Consider the following 17,354-nt stretch of genomic DNA (forward strand, 5'->3'; position numbering starts at 1 on the left):
GGTGACAGTGACCTCCTTGAGTCCAGGTGGACGTTTGCGCCAAATTTGATGAAATTCCCTTCCAGGCGTTACTGAGATATTGCGTTCATGAGAGTGGACCGGTCGGACACCAGAGGAGGACCTTTCGTGAATATGAATATTTAAAACCCACAAAGTTCCTGAATCTGACACAAAAAATATGCACTGGCAATGTTTTATCTCCTCAATTTGAGCAATAAAGGCTCAAACATTGGACGGCGTAGTGAGGTGTTGAAAGGACTTTAAAATATGTTTTCTGTTATGTATGCTGTATAAAGAACAATAAGACAGGCTATTACAGGGAAACTACGCATACATAGTTTCAAAATTCATACATGTTCTTCCTATAGACAGACATGAACAACTCTCTCCCAAATCCAAACTAGAGTGCTAAAAATCAAAAAATATGTTTTTATATTTATTCCAAGCATGTCAGCCCTGCGCTTTCGCTATATTAATATGCCATAAGCGAAAGCATTCACAAGAGGAATCTTCATGCCACTTGCATGTCTTTCATCTACTGTAGATCAGTTGCCTCGTGTTTTGTTATCCGCCTGCCCTCAGGCCCCGACACTCTTTCGTCTCTAAACGACGTAGCTCACACCGAGTCTTGTGATGCTAATTTTTGCTGATTGCGCACTTTGGAACATTCAAACTGGTTTGCCCCGCGTGTTGATATTTATGTAAATGGGTTGGTTATAAGATTATTTTCCTGCAAGCATGAGGTATCAGAGACAAGCAGAGCAGATGAGAGGTTTGGAGTTGTTAGGGACTGTACACAAATGATTCATGTTGGAGGGGGAAGTGAAAAGTAAAGGTCTTTCTTCTTTTCCTGATGGGAGGATAGTCAGGAGGATAGTCTGGCTCCAAAATTGTGGCCTTATTTTTTCCATCAGTCAACTAGCTAGCCAACACGACCAATATGTCAGTTTGCAGAAACATAGAGTACATGTCAACCTTTATGGATATTAATGTTTAAATGCTATTGTTATCCCTCGGCATGCGTAATGCATCATTTAAAGTTGGCTAACTCTAATTATAATATGTATATTGGTAGTTGAGGTCAGGCCCGCCGTGTGTCGACCAGGACACGATGATCTTTAGCTCATTTAAAAAAAAACATTAGAGGGCCTACTTTTGGGCTCTACTTTTGTGGCCAAGCACAACTCAACCGGTGTTGGCCGTGACTACTGTGAAACGAGTTATTTTGTTCATGTCTCAAAGTTCGAATTAGGATATATCGAAGTAAATATTGGGGAGGCTAAAGGGTGAGTTAATATTGTAGCGAGCGTTGGAGAGCGAGCTGTACCCAACATGCAGTTTGGCGGTGTAACAGTTCATATTGTAGCGAGCCACAGAAGGTGAGCCGTATCCAAAATGCCGTTCGGCACTGTGCATGCTAATATTGTAGCGAACGACGGAGGGGGAGCTGTACCCAGCATGCTGTTCAGCTGTATAACAGGTAATATTGTAGCGAGCAACTGAGGACAAGCACTACCCAGCATGCCTTTCAGTGGTGTAACAGTTAATATTGTAGCGAGCGACGGACGGCGAGCTGTACCCAGCATGCCGTTCGACAGTTATGTCTGTCCCGAGACCCCGCCTCCCCTCCAGTACTTACTGCACAGTCCCTTAATCATTCAAAAATCTGTTTAATTCAATATAAGAAAGTATTTTTTAAGCCAGAGGACACATGATAGAACGTTAAAAGCTGATTTTAATATCAAGACCATCATATGAGTGTGATTCTAAAACACATTTCCACTCCTCCGCAGCTATGGAAGTTACAATAATAAAAGGCCATATACTTGTTGAACACTCAAAGCTGTAGTATTAAATTGCCTTCCAATTTGATTTCTATGTAAATGTTACTCATCGGCTCCTTGTGTGAGAGCCAGCCATCTTGTGGGAGATTCGCATGCTGAAATATGAAATGTACTATACGCACTCAGATAGCGTTGGGAATCATAAAGCTTCTAGTAGAGAAAACAAGGCTGTGCACATTCAGCAGCCAGGCAACTGTACACACACACACACACACACACACACACACACACACACACACACACACACACACACACACACACACACACTGCATTGACTAGATTGTGGCTGAATATTTTCATTACAGGACTGCGAGGCTGCTGCAAATAAATACAACTATGATCCCCAGGAAGCTTCTTTCTAACTTACTGAATTTGTGACTTTGTTATTTTTTCAAATCTTTTTTATTATTATTGTTTTATACATGATGTCGAGTTAAACAGGTCGGTTGGTGCAGTCCTCCCAAACAAAAATATATACTGAGTCACTGGTTTTACGGGTCATTTGCATATAGATAGAACAATCAAAGATCCAAACGACACGAAAGTTGAGAATTTTTACTTTCAGATCGCTTAAGTGTCAAAGCGATGATTGGATGAAAAAGCGGTGATTAACAGGAACAGGTTCAATCAGTTGCCTGGGTGATAACAAGCAATAATGAAAATAAATAGCAGGGGAGGGGGAGAGGGATGGGCAGAGCTTTATTGGTATTCCGAGCAGGGTGGATAAGCATATAAAGGGATAGATCCTGAAGCTTTAAGACGCCCCTCACATCCTCAAAGACAAATTGTGAGTGTACGTTGTTTGGGCTAGTAGTTGGGAGCGTGTGCATACATCTGTGGGCTTTGTACTCACTCACTGCATGAGGGCTTGGGGTCCCGGCACAGTGCTGGCATGCTCTGCATCTCAATAACGGCATTAGCATTCAGGGTCTGTCAACTCTTGCCGGGACTAGAAATACAGACAAACTAAGAGCGGTGCTTGATTGGATGAATGCAGTTTTACTTGCATGTTTCTTCTTTGGATGCTGTCTGCAGTTGCTCCTGTCTACTTGGGAGGGAATAAAGTGACTCGGCCTTGGCACTGAGCAGGAGCTACATTGTCTTTATATTGTACCAGTGTGTTACTGAGAAGTGCTGCCGCCTCGCAGCACAATGAGTGCAGCGATGTTCCCGTGCACCGGGTGGCAGTGTTAGCAAAGGGATTCTTGGTCATGGTGTCACGCTCTTCTTCAATGCTGCTGATTTGTTTCCAGGAAACTGTACAATACGCTCAGTCATCTCTGCTGCATGCAGAGGCGCATGTTAACCTGATATGAAGCTGTTCAGGTGTAATAAGAACACAAGGTTTTATCATGACACATTCTTTATCACACCTTCACTCATCAATCTATATAGGTAGGAATAACTTTTTTTACATTGTTGTTTTTTTTTTTTACAGATGCTGTGCATGACAGCATCTGTCTGACAGGAAACAGCGTGTGAATCTGGGAAAACACGTCTAAGCCTCCCGGACCATCAGCACCGGTTCCCCCCAAGGCTGCGTTCTTTCCCCTCTGCTCTTCTCCCTGTACACCAACAGCTGCACCTCCAGGCACCAGTCCGTCAAGCTCCTGAAGTTCGCGGATGACACCACCCTCATTGGACTCATCTCTGGTGGAGATAAGTCCGCCTACAGGTGACCAGACTGACCATCTGGTGACGTCTGAACAACTTGGTACTCAACGCTCTAAAGACAGTGGAGATGGTTGTGGATTTCCGGAAGAATGCAGCCCCACCAGCCCCTATCACCCTGTGTGACTCCCCCGTCGACGCTCTGGAGTCCTTCCGCTTCCTGGGCTCCATCATAACCCAGGACGTCAAGTGGGAGCTGAACATCAGCTCCATCACCAAGAAGGCTCAGCAGAGGATGTACTTCCTGAGGCAGCTGAAGAAATTCAACCTGCCAAAGACAATGATGGTGCACTTCTACACAGCCATCATTGAGTCCATCCTCTGCTCCTCCATCGCGGTCTGGTACGCTGCAGCCACTGCCAAGGACAAGGGCAGGCTGCAGCGCATCATTCGCTCTGCTGAGAGGGTGATTGGCTGCTTCTTAAATACCCTTGCACTCTTATCCCTATTAATATACACTTGACACTTTAATAATATACTTGTTTTAATATACTCTTATTTGTTTGTTTGTTTACCATATTTTTATATTTTATTGTAAATTTCTAAATGTTTCTATTTTTAAATCATGTCTTGTATTTTGCGCTGTGTTGATTGTTTAATGTTATCCAGTCCATCTTAACTCAAGAGCACAAAAGCTCTTGTTGGAGATTGCGATGTCCGCAAACGCGGTCGAGGTTGACCAAGGGGGGGGGGGGGGAGAGAGAGAGAGAGAGAGAGAGAGACTCTGTGAAAGGTCAGGTAAGCAGCTTTGACATTGTTCCACTCGCCAAATGTCACAATGTCCCAGGGATCGACGTGACTGACGGGGGACCTTATCTGGTGGCGGAGGGTTGTGCAAAGGGGGTCGCTGTGGTGCTGGTGTGGTTAAGACCGAGCGCGGCCCACCGGTTTCATGATGCACTCTCAATAGACCAGCATTTTAGTTTGCTAGTATAGTGAGTCACTCTCATCATGTTTGGTATGTTCACCATCTTGTTTTAGGGTGTGTTGGGAGACACTCCAAGTGAATAGGGTTAAAAAAAATGTAACTAATAGAAATCACAATGAAACTTCCCCACTTGATTACTTACATTGAGACAATTATTTTTGGTATTGCAAGTTTTCTGAAATGTTATGTTTAATTATGCAAATAATCTTATTATCTTCGCCATTATCTTATTAAATATCTGTGCTAATTTGCATACATTTCCAGATCACAAATCTGAACATCGGATAAAGGCAGGTTCAGAATGATTGGTTGGCTTTGTTGACATATTAGGGTCATAAACGTTTTTTTATCACAGGGAACTTTTGGATGTCTCTTTTCATCGCTCCATAAATCAGAGAATACTGTCAACAGCCAACAATTTTCTCCATGTTTTAGGAATAAAATGTTATTAAACTGTATATCTATGAATTCTATAAATAATATATGAACAAACCCCTCCGAAAAAATCTTCTGAATATACTGTATCAAGGTGGAAAGTTTGGTGTATGTCAGAGATTTCTTGCTCAGAGAGAGAAATAACAAAATCCATGTACAATTTTTCAAAACATTTTGAAGACACTACAGGTGATTATGGTAAAAAATGACCTGATATCAGCATGAAACTTCCCGTTGGTTACTTACATGAAGACAACTATTTTTTGCACTACACCTTTTATGAAATATTATGTTTCAATATGCAAATGAGGCATTAACTTATGCTGACTTTTGGTACATTTTGGGGAAATCTACAGACACAAACATACAAAGCATAAATGAAACACCTACATGTTTATATTGGATGTTTTCTTTCCACTAGTCTAAAATAAGACATGTCATGGAAGCAAAATAGCCGAAAATCTCTATATCGACCAGTGCATGCAAAAAACTATGTTTCAGCAGTAAGCCCCAAGTACAGCGGAGGCTGATGGGGATACCATTAGTGTGGTATTTTTTCATTAACATAGCGTTTTGGTAAAATTGTACAAATTAATTAACATTAATATTTCAGTCTCTGACTGGTGGACTGACACATCAACCAAATAGGTACACAACTCAAAACAAGTATGTACTACTTTCTCGGCAAAATAAAAAAATAATTAAAAAAATATATTACATATTGGACACTCATAGTTATGCACCATTAACATTTAATTCACCAGCTATACAGAAAGCTCTAAAAAGCTGCAATACAATTTTATTTGGCCCACGCATTCATTTTTTATTCAGTGTAATGTAATCCAAAGAGTTAGTCCTGAAGGAGCTGCTGCCGCCGCGAGGATTTCACTATCTCGGGTTTGAATGGAGAGTATTTAATGGACTCTGGTACTATAAACATTTTCCGTTACTAGTAAGTAGAACGTATACGGTGCTGGTGGGACTCTGCCTCCTTGAAAAGTGTTTATGCGCGTAAATTCGTGAAACAGTCGCGAAAATATTGGCAGCTTTAATACAAGATAAACAGCGAAGGTACTAGCATCCAAAGGTCCTGACTGAACCCGCTAACACATGAAGGATTAAGGAACAGTGATTCATGCAGAGCATGTCCCCCCCCCCCCCCCCCCCCCCCCCCCCCCCCCAGCTTGTCTCCTCAGCCTTGCAGCCTCTGTCGACCCTCTGTGCTTCCTCTGTTAACTCTCACCTGTCGTGTCACTATTAAAACAATGTCCCGGTGCTTCCCCACCTCTCTGCTATCTGTGCACTCTCTCAACACAGTTTGCATTTGAATCATGTCTGAAATCACAACTGAATCCCTGATGAGTCGGTTTAAAGAGAAATATATACAAAATATTAAAAAAAGAAAGAGAGGAAACAGGAAATAATTCTCTGGTGGTGTAAAAGCAACAATCTTTAGATTGTCGCCTTCGATAAATCTGTCATCAGTCTGAGCCATCTAATTAATATAGAGCTGTTTGGGAGACACACAGCATTTTATTGTCATGTGCCCCCCACCCCCCCTCCTTGTGATATGAAGGAGGATACCTGCAAGGCCCACAGGGCTTTTAGTGTCTTTGGCTCCACCCTGTAAATCTGGACACAACACATACAGCATGTCAGTCGTAGCCGAGAGTGTTTATTGTTTCTCTTCTGTTACTCAACTAATGCTCAAACATCAGATGTATGTCTTAAATTCACCGTTTTAAACACACCAGAATTTGGTGTGATGATATCACAATTCTAGATCAAGAGGTCAGAGGGTTTAAAAATGAGCATCTGTATTACCAGCATTATCACCAGTATTGGTGACCATCGTGCCCCTGTCATATGTGATCAGTGACGGTATCTGCCCCCACCAACCCTAAATGCATCCACTGTCTTGGCACATACTTTGAATTAGAATTGACTTACTTTACCTTGCAGCACCAGTCACCGTTCTCACCATTCAGCACCACGGAAAACTGCACCTTAACCACTCTCTGTCAGAGCTGTTTTGCACCTCCCGTTATTTTTCATCAATTATTGTGTTGTTATCCTTCCGGAGTGCGATACTTGCTTGAAAAGTGGCCATTTATTGATGCTTCATGTGCCATTTGAAGCTAACAGCCGATCCCTGTGGTATGCACAACATAAAGAAAAGATGGCACTAAAACACCTATTTGCAGATGGGCACAGATGAACAAGAGTCATTTCTATGATACACTCTTCTATTGTTTGCAGACTAAACATTCCCCCGCAGGCCAGCCTGTGGGATTTTTACTCAGTCGGGTAATATTACAGAGGCCAACATGAAACAAAAATAATGAATTACATTGCGGATAAATGACAAAGATCTAAATGTTGTCAGGTTATCAACAATCCTACAAAACCCTATGGAGTTAAAGAACTAATTGTTTGATCATGATTCACATAAAGAACAGCAGTGCATTACTACACTTGAGCCAGCATTTAAAATTCAAAAGGGCCAGTTTGTAGTATTTAATGGGATCTCTTGGCAGAAATGCAACATAATTGTTTCATAAGCTTAGAATGAGCCGTTTCTATCTACATACATACATACACAGCTGGTCCTCTTCATGGAGCTGGCCGTCATGTTTCTACGGTAGCCGGCAAAGGACAAACCAAAACACTGTGTCTAGAAAGCGCCACAGGCGTTTGTGTGTCAGCTACACGCTTGGCACACGGGAGAAGTTTCAGTCGGTTGCAATCTGCAACTACACCACTAGATGCCGCCAAATCCTACACATTGGCATGAATGAACTAAACACATTTTCGTTTGAAAAACAAAAAGTTCAAGTATACTCAAGGTCGACATCAGGCAAAAAGGCAGGTAAGGAGGGGGGACGCGAGGCAAACTTATCCAATAGGGATCCAGCTAGAGAGCAGGAGCCCGAAAGGAAGGCAGAGAAAAATGGCTGGATAGCTGCGGGCAGAAACACAGCAGTCAATGGCAGGGAATGAATGCAACATGGGCCAGTATGCCAGTGCTAATGGGCTGAACGGGCTTGCAGGTGGGCAGGGGGGGCCGGGTGATGGGGAATGGTGGGAACACAGGGGCTACTGCAGGCTAGGAGGGAGGGAGTGGCGGGATCTGAAGCGACAGGGGAAATGCGAGACTGGGATTGGCTGACATTGTGACAGTGTCGTTCAACAAGCAAAATAGTTCCGGAAAAATAAAGTGAAACAAAACAAAAAGAATAGATTTGCTTTATGACATTTCAAACCCTCCCCTCTGCCAACAGACTTAATGTAACAAGCAACATGATCAGAGTTCTGGTTCCTTTTCAGCGTGCTCTTCTCTGTGATCCAGTTTGAGACAGTATCCCAACACACCATCCCAACCATAACAAATTAGTTCTTGCCACTGAACCTACATGCCGGCTCAATGCCCAGCTCATTAATTCACTCTCTTTAATACTTTCTTCTCTGGTATTCTGCCCTCAGCCTGTTGAAAGGAGCAAAGATTAAAACCCTGCTCATTATTGTTCCTGGAATCCTCAACCGCCACAGGCCCATTTCAAATCTCCATTCATCTCTTATAAGTCCTGAAAGACACTCATTTAACTGATGATCTAGCCAGCAAATGAGGGTCTTATGCAGACAAGTTCGTGTGTGCATTCTTTAAATAGCACACAGATAATGCAAGTTTAGAATTGTGGTTATCTGTTTGTTTTTTTCTTCTTCTCTGATTATTTTAGAGGTACGGAAGCCCTGAGAGGCAAGTGAGAGATTTATTTTTTTTAACACTTATTTATTTAGTTTCCCCTCCTGTGCCTGAAGAACAGGTGAAAAAAAAGTTTTGTCAGGAAAATGTTTCGGAGTTTCTGAAAATTTTTAATTCATCTGAGAAAAAAAAGTCTGAGCACGTCAAACGACCCCATGTTCTAAATAGGACTTAACATATTCAAGTTTTCCCTAATGGCAGATTAGCGCTGAATACTTTTACTAGCCAAAAGAAAGACAATAATGTTACATAGCTTATTAACACACAGACTGTTGGAGAAATTAAAACTGAACTGGAAGAGAAGTTGAATGAATTACAGTCAGTACAGAGGAGGACAACCGGCCTCCAGTTCCTGAGTAACGCCAGGTCTCCCTTCTTTGGCAGCAGGGAAAGCACCGCTCGCTGACAGGAGAACTCCACGGCATGGTTCCTCATCTCTCCTGGACTGGTGGTCACCCTGCCTCCTGGAAGCCTAAGGCAGGTCATCTGCTTCCTCTGTGCCACCGATCTCTCCAGGTTGAAGAAGAAAGAGCTCAGGGGCATCCATGTCCTATATACACACACGTAAATATATATGTATGTATAGACATATGTATATATTAGTGCTGGGCAACGATTACAATTTTTAATCGCGATTAATCCCATGATTCTTTTGCGATTAATGGCATTGTTATGCGCAAAGTTCAATAATAAATTCAAAAGTAGTGTATTGCGCACTTTTATTTGAAAAGTACTGCTATATGAACAAAAGTGCAATAACATTTGGTTTGTAAACACTTTAAACAAATAAGGTGCTTTTTAACAGCAGTATTCCCTTTACATCAGAGGTAGCCAACACGGTGCCCGCAGGCACCAACCATACCAAATGATAATTTTTACAAAAATATAACAGGTGCGATTTTCAACAAAATACACAATTATTGTTAATAATTATTGTGAGGAATAATTAACATTGACATGTGATCAGTCTCTTCACATATATTATGATTATTAAAAGGTGATCTGTGCAACTTTGTTATTCATGAAGTTTGTATCAAACAAATAGCCCTTCGTACTACTCAGTACCCTTGAAGTAGCTCTCAGTTTCAAAAACTTTACACAGTAGCAGTTATAATACAGTTATAATGATTCTGATAATAGATATTCAGCCGGTGTTCACAACTTTATCTTCATGTGTGTAAGAGATGCAATTTGAAATATACACCTTGAAAACTGCAAACCTATCTACTTATTTTTTTTACGTTTGTTAAATTCTCAGTAGCGATAACTAAATGATATGCTTATTATACATATTACAAATAAAAACACTTTAAAAACTCTTATTCATCGTGGACCAGCATTATTGACTTGGCTTTTCAGCTATAAATGCTTTAAAATTGTCAATTTGGCTGCTAAATATTTGATAACAAAATCCCTGGTGGTTAAGGAGCGATGACCCGACCCCTGCGCTAGGTGATGTCACAGAAGGCCGACTCGTAAAATGCACCGACTTCACCGATTCCAAATCTCACTCCCAGTCCTGTCATATGTCACATGTATGAAGGCAAATCAATGTCAAAATCTACAAGCACAAATAAGATCCACAGAGGTTCTAAAATGTCTTTCATCACGTCAAAATATGAGAGAGTGGAACGGCAGGAACCGCTTGTGCCATTTAGCTCTTTGCGTCAAAATAAGTTTTATTTCAAAGTTTCCACCGGTGGAGGACTTGTTGGACCGTGTGAAAGGCCAACGTTGTGAGTTTTGCATATATCCAAAAACTAGTTGATACCCACGTCCTTCATAATGCTAATAAGTAGGTGTGTTTCTCTCCTTCCGACCCAGACAAGTGGGTTTGTCTTTTGGGCATCTTTACTCCAGCTTTGCAAACTATTGGCTATGGTCTGTGTTCAACGCACAGAGCTGGTCGTCAACAGGAAAGAGGTGGTAAAACCCCAATTAAGACTCTTATTACGAATGTGCTGTATACGTCCAAAGAATGCTCCTACAACCTGAATAATATCAGCATATCCCACGTTTTATCTGAAAATCATCCATCGGGAGTAAGGCCTAATTCAGAATATACAAACGGAATATGTTTACATGAGCCGAATCAAATTGTGAATATTGTCATATTTAGAATAATAGTGGAAAATGACCCGACCCCAAGCTGCTAATCTGTGGCTGGAGACATCGGCTGTATATACTACATCAAGGACTGTATATCTACGGGAAAGGAGAGGAGGAGAGGAAGAGAGGAGAGAGGAGATGAGATGGAGAGGAGATGGAGGTGGAGAGGAGATGGAGAGGAGATGAGATGGAGGTCGAGAGGAGATGGAGATGGAGAGGAGATGAGATGGAGAGGAGGTGGAGAGGAGATGGAGAGGAGATGAGATGGAGAGGAGGTGGAGAGGAGAGGAGATGACATGGAGAGGAGATGGAGATGGAGAGGAGATGAGATGGAGAGGAGGTGGAGAGGAGATGGAGAGGAGATGACATGGAGAGGAGATGAGATGGAGAGGAGGTGGAGAGGAGATGACATGGAGAGGAGATGAGATGGAGAGGAGATGGAGAGGAGATGAGATGGAGAGGAGATGGAGATGGAGAGGAGATGGAGAGGAGATGAGATGGAGATGGAGAGGAGATGAGATGGAGAGGAGGTGGAGAGGAGATGGAGAGGATATGACATGGAGAGGAGATGAGATGGAGAGGAGGTGGAGAGGAGATGACATGGAGAGGAGATGAGATGGAGAGGAGGTGGAGAGGAGATGACATGGAGAGGAGATGGAGAGGAGATGGAGAGGAGATGAGATGGAGATGAGATGGAGATGAGATGAGATGGAGATGAGATGGAGAGGAGATGACATGGAGGAGATGAGATGGAGAGGAGGTGGAGAGGAGAGGAGATGGAGAGGAGATGGAAAGGAGATGAGATGGAGAGGAGATGACATGGAGAGGAGATGGAGATGGAGAGGAGATGAGATGGAGAGGAGATGAGATGGAGAGGAGGTGGAGATGAGATGACATGGAGGAGATGAGATGGAGAGGAGATGAGATGGAGAGGAGATGGAGAGGAGATGGAGAGGAGATGACATGGAGGAGATGAGATGGAGAGGAGATGAGATGGAGAGGAGATGGAGAGGAGATGGAGAGGAGATGACATGGAGAGGAGATGGAGATGGAGAGGAGATGAGATGGAGAGGAGGTGGAGATGAGATGACATGGAGGAGATGGAGATGGAGAGGAGATGAGATGGAGAGGAGATGAGATGGAGAGGAGATGGAGAGGAGATGACATGGAGGAGATGAGATGGAGAGGAGATGAGATGGAGAGGAGATGGAGAGGAGATGACATGGAGAGGAGGTGGAGGGCAAGTGTGAACCTCTCATATAAAAGGCAAATATAAATTTATATTTCTTTCTATACAGCTGCATAATTTATATGTTCACCTTTATTCTGAGAAAATTGAAACTCTAATTCCTCTCTCTGTATTTGTTTTTATGAGACGGCTTTTTTCACGCATCCTGAAACTTGTCCAGGTGCTGGGTTGTGACTGCCACTCTTCCACACAGTGTTGCCAACTTGGCGACTTTCTCGCTAAATCTGGCGACTTTCCAAACCCTCATGGCGACTTTTTTTGTCAAAAGCTACTAGCGACAAATCTAGCTACTTTTTATCTAGAGACTTTTCTGGTGTTTTGACTCTGACGTGAAAGCACGTACCGTTCGGCACGCGGGAGCTGCTGTGAGCCCCTCCGTCGCCCCAAAGCACTCAAAGGCAGTTAGTCTCACAGTAGCCCCTCGCGCAGCAGTCCCAGCTGCAGAAAGAGGAGACCCACACTCTCCGTGTCCAGACTGCAAATGAATCGCGCATGCGCAAAGCCGCCGCTGTTCCCGCCTCTCTCCTACAGCGCTCATTAAAATTATGCAAATTATGCGATGACGTCATTTAGCGACTTTTAGGACAGCCAATAGCTACTTTCCTTACTGAGGAGTTGGCAACACTGCTCCCACAGAGGGGGGGATGAACAGAGAGGGGAAACAGTACTCAAAGCAGTCATGCCACTGGTCACACAGAGTTTGGTTTCTGGGTTATCGACAGAGCTGTAGAAAGATGTTAGTCCAGTAAGGTCCAAGTTCTCTGGTTGCAGGAGGAACTGCTGCTTGTCGTAGCCCAACCGCCCGGCTCTCCTCAGCAGCAGTCGAGCTGTGTCGAACCAGTTTGGGCCACAGTTGTAAAGCAGTCTTTGAGCTGTCCGGAGTCTAAAAGAGGCAATTTTGGACTGGATGACAATCAGTCCGTGCCCTCCATCAACAGGCAGGTCCAGAGCTGCTGTCCGGACCCAGTGCCTGCCGGACCAGAAAAAGTCTACGATGGCTCTCTGGATGTCCTCTATTAGGCCTCTCGGTGGTGTCAGAGCAATAAGTTTGTGCCGAAGAGTCGAGGCAACTAAATTATTGGCAACCAGAACTCCTCCCCTATACGACAACTGGGGTAGCAACCATTTCCATTTAGACAACCTCTCAACCTGCACAGCAAGGGCTCAATAGCTAAGCTATATAGCTAACCTGAAATAGGACAACCCCGTCTTATACCTCGCTGTACAGGGATTGGCCGAATCAGCCCTGCCCCCGTCTTCACTAAACATTGAGCACCACTGTACAATGTACCAACCCAAGCCAGAAAACCATCACCAAAACCAAAAGCCCTAAGTGCAGAAAACACATAAGAGTGATCCACCCTGTCAAAGGCTTTCTCCTGATTCAATGACACAATACCAAAGTTCACATTTTTTTCTGCACGAATCAAAAATGTCTCTCATGAGGAACATGTTGTCCATAATTGTCCTGTCGGGTACACAATAAGTTTGATCTGAATGTACAACTAAGATTAGGATGGCCTTAAGTCTATTTGATAAGGCTCTGGAAGGCACCATATAGTCCAGACCTGGGCATTGCCATTTATATGGGAAAATGATGTATGTAAATAATTGTATATCATGCATGGAGTACAGCTGCATTGCTTTTATTTTGAAGGCGACTGCTGCTCTTTTTAATCTAAATGTATGCACTTTGGTACGTTCGTGGATGTGTGTGAGCAGCAGCGTCATTGCTATCTACAGTAACAAGTGCCTACAGTAACAAGCATAAATACAGTTAAATGCTCGTGCTTTGTGTGTGTTTGTAGGTTAAGGAGCTCAGCCCGACAGAGAGCAGAGCAGATGGAAACCAAAACAATATAAGGCACCAGTAACGTCAGCGCTGATCGGTACTACGATCTTTCATTATTTAGCACCGGGGCACGTTTAATACCGTGTTTCGGAACACATACCTTCAGATAAAGCTCTCACTAGAGCCAGTGTCTGTTCTGGGCTGCTGTAGAAACATGGCGGTGCAAGATGACCGCTCCCTACGTAGATATAAATGGTTTCTTCTAAGCTAAGGAAAACAAAAAAAATCTTAGTTTCAGGTGATTATACACTGATTCAATTTTTTTTATGATTATACTCAATCTGCCAATAAACCCTCCTAAATGTTACACACTGTTCCTTCCACAGCACAACATAGTTGTAATAACTATTGCTGGGGACTATGCTTTCTGAGACTCAGGATTCAAACTTTAGGTAATGTTTGCTTTCTCATTCCTTAAAAAATGATGAAGCATGCCCCTGGGGAAGTTATGACCTGGACCACATTTAGTGTGTTTTCACCAGCGCATTTTCACCCTGGTACAGCAGAAAAGAAACAGTAATAACAAAGGATGGCGTGGCCTTCCCCCAGGGCTCCGCTCTGTACAACACGCACATAAACAAACTGGAAGTTGGGACGCTGTATTTGTCTCCAAGCTCAAAACTAAAGCTGTGTTTTGTAAAGAAATTGACACCCACTGATCTGCAGTTTTGTCAACTGCATGCCTGGAAGACATGACTGCTCGGTGTTTGTTTTCGGTCCATGGAGATATCGCGAGCGTTGGTGCAGCTGATTCTGAAGGAAGTGGTAACTCGCGGACAAAAGAATGCTTCAAATCTGTTATATGAAAAGATGAATTAATTTGTGAATGAGCCTTCAGAGATTTGTGCTTTAAATTAAAGGGTAAATGGGAACAAAAATGTAATCAACGTTTGATTTAATCTACAGTCTAAATATCAACATAATATTGGGATGGTTCTGATTTTTTAAAGTGGGGTTCTATGAGTTATTTTCCCATAGTCAGCACAAGAGCAAAGCAAGGTACTGCTGTGGACAGGGGCAGCAGCAACACGTATTCTAGACACCTAAGAAAAATCAATATCACTTTCAGTGTACGCTATATTTAGAATATTTTCATCGCTTTCGCTTACGTCAGACAGCCATTTCCGACGGGGGAACTGCAGCTTTTATCTGTGCTCTCTTCAAAGTCACCGCACTCTATTGACAAAAAAACAGACATTTATTGGTGAATTTGGTGTTTTAAAGCAGAGGTCTTCAACAACAGGGCCCCTAGGGCAGGGGTTTGTCAACTTTTATCATTTCATAAAGAGGTCATTCTTTACCTTCAGGTTATTTTATAAGTAGTAAATCTCTTGTTGTCTCTGCTGTCGGAATGTGGAGGTCCAGTTTGGTGGATAAGTCACACTCTGTCTGTGTACCTTATCAATTACTTTTTACAATCAGTTCAGTAGTTTACTCATTTAATATTATCACCATCCAGATGAAGAAAGTTGCTATACAATAGAGCGAGGAGTCACTTGGTAGCAGTAGTAAGTCATTCCCCTTAGCTCCCCAACCTCCTGCACCCCAACATCTGCTGCCATCACCCCCGGCTCCTGTGCCTCCGTCTCCAGCCACAGCAGCCTGGCATCAGGGTCTTCATCAGAGAACTGGAGCAGAGACCCTGAGCTCCGCAACACCTTCAAACACTGCTTCAGCACCTGATTGGCCTTCCATTTCCCTTCCGTAGACCTCAACAAGACGTCTGTGGTGCCCTTATCAACTATAAGGTCCACACTGCTACAACCGTAGTGCTTGTGGAGCTGTGTGCAGTCCAGCTCTACCAACTCAAGCCGAGAGGAAAGATTGTGAGGTTGAATGGCTTTGGTTTGGACGTGTTCCTGCATTAGTCACACAGCTATGGGGGAAATGTCTGCACAAGTGACCCGGACCGGGAGAGGAGAGTGTCTGTAAATACAGGGCCCTAAAGCAGAAGTGCCACAGCCCATATCCAGGACTTGGAGCAAACCGTCTGGGTGGGGCTTGGTCTGCAATAGGGGCATAATGAAGTCCCGGACAGCATCGAAGCCAAAGAACCACTCAAAGTGTTTGAAGGTGTTTGTGCTGCTGCTGCTCTCAGTGTAGAAGCGGTCCCAGGTTGCTTTCTTATCCATGTTTTCAATCAGTTCAGCTCGGCAGAAACACAGATGGGATTATGTCACATGAGTTAGTGAGTGAACATTAGCAGTAAAACACAGATACAACTTGCCTTAATGCCTCCATCCTTCTGTGATATTTGGAGGGACTTTATGCTAAAGTAAATTTAAAATCTATCAATTTAATGTGTCAAATATCTTTTCTTTTAATATATGATTTAAGACCTTTTCTTGGGTCCTTGGAAGCCACTAAACTCGGCATGAAGACAATCTACCAAGCTGACAAACTCAAATGACTCACATTGCTCATTAAAATAAAAAAGCAACATACACTCAACAGTCCTGCATTGAATCCTCCCTTTGTGTACTTTATAGTGCTCAGTTCATCTTTAAACTGTTAAATAGATGTGTTGATGTAGCCAGGCTGTGTTATATTAGACTGCATTAGCTTGGTGTCGCTAACAAGTTTGCAACTGAGTGTGACGTTATTGCACAACAAAGTGCTACTTTATGGTCAGCTTCTGTAGCTAACATATCGGTGACAATTAGCTAAGACATCAGTGCACACACCTGCAACTCACTTTAACTTTTCTTTCTTACTTACTGTTGGAGCCATAATGTGGTTTTGTTGTTTTATTTTGTCTTTGAGGGAAACATGGGGTGGGTTTACACATGCAGTTCTGATATTGAACAGTGGGTGGCACATTGACCTAAAGTGCATATAGGTAAGGGGCTGGTAATGAGAATCAGGTGTGTGTGGACGGGAAGCTAACAGTTTTTGACCGTGTTATCGTGTCAATGTGTCAAGGTGTCAAGGTATCGTGTCAATGTAGCGTGTCAGCTGGCATATGAGCTTGTAGTTTCAAGGTCTTATAGTATCCTGTAAAGTAACCTGTGGTACTCTGTTAAGGTGGCAATATGCATATGATAAATGGATCAACGGATCGAAAGCCAGACAGCGCATTGGACAGTGAAATGTTTGTGGAACACGCGTCCGAACAAGTTCTCCCGTTCGCCCCCCAGTGGCTTTAAGATATAAAATGGATATATGTTAAAGTCACTACACTTACTTTACTTACTTTTCTTAGTGCCATGACTCTATACCCTCCCATACAGTAGGTGGCGGTATGCAGTTGTGGTTGGTTTGTGGTCCAACAAAGACACAGCTGAAGAAGAAGACTAATCAACGCATCAATTGGATACATCCTGAGCTCAATAGGCTTCGGCTAACGACAACAACAACTACTCCTTTGAATACGGAAAAGCGGATAACTAATCAATCACTTAAGACGTTTCTTTATTAATATTATGAACTCACTACAGAGGCCCTGTTGTTCCAGGCTGGATTATAGAGCTTCTGAGAGGGACACGCACCTGGAGTCCTGGTTG

General features: G+C 43.1%; 1 pseudogene; it reads right to left on the bottom strand.

Moving 5' to 3' along the window:
• Positions 1-15,277: 15,277 nt before the first annotated feature.
• Positions 15,278-15,992, bottom strand: LOC142968129 (citrate synthase-lysine N-methyltransferase CSKMT, mitochondrial-like; annotated as a pseudogene).
• Positions 15,993-17,354: the final 1,362 nt, after the last annotated feature.

Source organism: Anarhichas minor, unplaced genomic scaffold (genome assembly GCF_050575085.1).
Source record: "Anarhichas minor isolate MPS153535 unplaced genomic scaffold, ASM5057508v1 ptg000040l, whole genome shotgun sequence".
Taxonomy (NCBI): domain Eukaryota; kingdom Metazoa; phylum Chordata; class Actinopteri; order Perciformes; family Anarhichadidae; genus Anarhichas; species Anarhichas minor.